The 4,035-nt window shown below is 48.4% G+C and overlaps 2 non-coding genes across 2 annotated transcripts; both read left to right on the top strand.

Annotated features, from left to right (window-relative positions):
• The first annotated feature begins 1,477 nt into the window (after positions 1-1,477).
• Positions 1,478-1,641, top strand: LOC140455710 (U1 spliceosomal RNA). Its single transcript, XR_011952974.1, has one exon. It is a non-coding gene; the product is annotated as a U1 spliceosomal RNA (small nuclear RNA).
• A 1,669-nt stretch (positions 1,642-3,310) lies between these two features.
• LOC140455799 (U1 spliceosomal RNA) lies at positions 3,311-3,477 on the top strand. Its single transcript, XR_011953048.1, has one exon. It is a non-coding gene; the product is annotated as a U1 spliceosomal RNA (small nuclear RNA).
• Positions 3,478-4,035: the final 558 nt, after the last annotated feature.

Raw genomic sequence — 4,035 nt, 5'->3', positions numbered from 1 at the left:
AAACGTCGATTTTCCTGTTCCTCGGATGCTGCCTGACCTGCTGTGCTTTTCCAGCACCACTCTAATTTAGACTCTGGTTTCCAGCATCTGCAATCCTTGTTTTGACCTCGTTGATTTTGACCTTTGTCCACCCTCGTCCAACACCGGCCCCTCCAAATCATGTTATTGAGGAAGTTTGGCTCCGAGGGTCGGCTCAGTCAAAGGGAAATTACAATATCCAACACTGTCTTTTGGAAGAGTCTTCCCGAGATAGAAAAGTCAATCAACATCAAGTAAATGACTTATGCTAATTACATTCTTACAACAAACCGCTGCTGAGCCACAGTACTTGGAAATGACCCAGATAACACGATAAAAGAAGCAACTCAGGTCAGAGGGGTCCCTCACACACTCCAGAGAGAACATCAGCACCAAGAATCAGAAACCTTGGGAGCAGGAAGAACAGCCTGATCTTCAGTTTGACCCACTATAATCGGGGTAGTACAAACCTCTCTATCACCCTCTGAAAATGTAATCTTACACAAACAAAAGATGCCTTTTGTTTGTTTGTTGATGAGAGTAAAACTCCAATGTTTATTAATAAAAGCAAATTACTGCGGATGCTGGAATCTGAAACCAAAAGAGAAAATGCTGGAAAATCTCAGCAGGTCTGGCAGTATCTGGAAGGAGAGAAAAGAGCCGATGTTTCAAGTCTAACTGACCCTTTGTCAAAGCTAAAAAAAAAGAAATAGGATGGTATTTATACTAGGCTGAGAGAAGGTATTTGTACAAGGCTGGAAGTAAGCGAGTAAATCAGAGACATATAAAAATGATATTTACATTTGAATCACGGGCCTGTTTCTTTCACACCAGAGGGTGTTAAAGAATGTGTATCCAGAAAAGGTGGTGCTCTCAGTTTAATGTCACATCCAAACAACGTTGAGAAATATTTCCTTGTACCTGGAATCCTTAATCTTAACCGTGAGGTCTCCTGAAGGAATTGATTTACATGGTGGAACACAGAGGGTGGGAGATTGCAAAGCTGCAGTTTCACAAAAGAAGATTTGTTCAGTTTGTAGGGAGTAGGAAAAAGTGATGACAAAATATCTTTCAAGTTTCACCAGCAAAGCTTAAAAATTGCTTTTTTTTTCGCGTTCACCTTACATTACGTAAACAGTGTTTGATAACAGAGTGCTTCAGGTGTCTGAGGGATTTCTGGGGCTTTGTTTTGGTGAAAGGGGAGTCAGTATGAAGGGGGCGGGGCATTTCCGTTTCAGCAAGAAATGCAAATTAGTGCAGTTTCTCAGAGCGCCCAATGAGTGTAGTATTCAGTGAAACATGAGCTTTTTCCGGGTGTTCTTTGATCCGGGTGAGAAATTGCGCTGTTTTGCAGACAGGGAACCTCAGGCAGGTGAATTTTCGATTTCCGACAATGCAGTTAGTGTGAGTGTAAGAGCTATGGGCTGTTGTTGGGTTTGAGCGAGTGCGAGTATTAAGCATACTTACCTGGCAGGGGAGATACCATGATCACCAAGGTGGTTCTCCCAGGACGAGGCTATCCCATTGCACTTCGGGTGTGCTGACGCCTGCGATGTCCCCAAATGCGGGATACTCGACTGCAAAATTTGTGGTAGTGGGGGACTGCGTTCGCGCTCTCCCCTGATTTACAAACAAAAAACAGAACATTCAGCAGAGGGCGCTCATCTCTGCGCATGTATATGGTCAGATATGCCGCACGTCTTATACCATCCTCTCTTATATTCAGCTCTGTCCACTTATTCTTCTAATCATACAAGTTTACAGTATTGGAGGCAGATTGTTCAGCCAAAACAATTTGTAAAAATTGTTTATAAAGATTATAAAAATTGCCAAGATGTCACCTCCAAGATGAGGATACAGGCAGCTCCTCCAAGGGTGAGGACGGGCGCAAGAAGGGTCGCCTCCGGAGGAAGAGGCAGAGCGCCGTGGGGAGAAAGGAGGGCAGCACCGCCCAAGAAGGAAAAGACGATCCCTCTGAGGGGATGGGTGAACGCCTCCCCCTACCCGGTGAGAACCAAGGGGTACCCACCGGCCCACAGCTCCAGGAAACTGGGAGCAGCGTCCCAGTGACAGCCCTGCTGTCAGATGGAGAACGGGGCGATGCAGACCCTGGGTCTGACACGATGACACCAGAGCGGGGAAATGACTCCAGCGTGGAGCCAGACAACTACCTCAGACCCGGGAAGGTCCAGCAGTTTGCTGTCACCACGGGGATGCACGCAGCTACCCCACTGGAGCAAAACCAGAAGAAAATGGACACTGGTAACCCCGTAAACTGTTAAAATGGGGTTTAAAATTGCCAGCATAAATGTGCGTAGCATTAAAGCGGCTACGCGATGTGTTTCAACGCTGGCCTTCCTGGCCAACGTCAAAGCCGATATCCTGTTTCTGCAGGAGTGTGGGATACCGCACCTCAGCAGTTACAGGAGATGGTCGAGCTTGTGGGCCCACGGGCCGTCAGTGTGGTCGGGGGGCAACGATAGCCGCGCCTCCGGCCTGGGTATCCTGTTGCGGGGAGGCAACTTCAACATCTCCGAGGTTAAGGAGGTGGTGGGCGGGCGCCTCCTCGTCGTGGACGTCAAATACAGAAACGCTCCCGTGAGACTAATCAACGTGTACGCCCCAGTGGGTAAGAGTGAACGGTTGGCCGTCCTGCAACAGCTTCCACTGCTGCTGGCTACGTCCAGGCCGGTCATTCTGGCCGGAGACTTCAACTGCATCATTGATGCAGATGGACGATCCGGCGGGGGGGACAGTAAACCGGACGCTGCGTCCAGGGCCCTGATGGAAACGGTCAAAGATGCCAAGCTGCACGACGTCTTCAGCACCCCTGCAGATGGAGCGCAGCGTAGATACACCTGGTCACGGGCAGACGGGTCTATCCGCTCAAGGATAGATTACCTGTTTGTGTCCCGAACGCTCTCGGTCAGATCCACCGACGTCAAGCCGGTGTTCTCTGATCACTGCCTCCTGCTGAAGGAGTTGACCCCGACCGAGTGTTGCAGACTGGCACATTCCAAGGTCCAAGACTACGGGTTGAGGGACGCGCTGAAGCTTGGGGCAGCTGCCGCCAAGGCGCGGTGGGGAAAGACCACCGTGTAAGATCGGCCTGCCTAAAGAAGAACAGGGGGCCCATGCAGACGTTTTTTTGGGCTCTGCTGATGCCTCAGCCAAATATATGTATATGTACAAGATTGAAAAATGCACAGGATTGTAAAGGACAAGGATAAATGCGAATCTGTGTTTGTAAATATGGACATATGTATGGCATGATCAAATGTACAGACCATAAAATCATTCTATGAATAAAGTATATTTTTGAAATAAAAAAAAAGGTTCTCCCAGGACGAGGCTATCCCATTGCACTTTGGGTGTGCTGACGCCTGCGATGTCCCCAAATGCGGGATACTCGACTGCAAAATTTGTGGTAGTGGGGAACTGCGTTCGCGCTCTCCCCTGATTTACAAACAAAAAACAGAATATTCAGCAGATGGCGCTCATCTCTGTGCTTCATACGGCTTCCAATGTACCACGCATCTATATGGACAGATATACTGCACGTCTTACACCATCCTCTCTTATATTCAGCTCTATCCACTTATTCTTCTAATCATACAAGTTTACAGTATTGGAGGCAGGTTGTTTAGCCGAGAAAGATTATAAAATTTAAAGATTGAAATTTTTAAAAATCTGTCGCTGTAGATACACCTGGTCATGGGCAGACAGGTCTATCCGCTCAAGGATAGATTACCTGTTTGTGTCCCGAACGCTCTTGGTCAGATCCACCGACGTCAAGCCGGTGTTCTTCTCTGACCACTGCCTCCTGCTGGCCGACTGTCACCTACAGGACGAACAGCGGGCGGGCAAGGGAACGTGGAAACTGAACACTAAGATGTTGACCCCGGGAAACATCGGAGAGCTCAAGAGGGATTACGCAGTTTGGAGAACCGTGAAGCCCCTCTTTGAGTCTCCAGCGGACTGGTGGGAAACGGTAAAAGGGAACATCAAGAGGTTCTT

The sequence above is a fragment of the Chiloscyllium punctatum genome, chromosome 30 (assembly GCF_047496795.1).
Source record: "Chiloscyllium punctatum isolate Juve2018m chromosome 30, sChiPun1.3, whole genome shotgun sequence".
In the NCBI taxonomy this organism is placed as follows: domain Eukaryota; kingdom Metazoa; phylum Chordata; class Chondrichthyes; order Orectolobiformes; family Hemiscylliidae; genus Chiloscyllium; species Chiloscyllium punctatum.
Note: the sequence above shows the minus strand (reverse complement) of the source record. Positions and strands in the feature narration are given on the sequence as shown.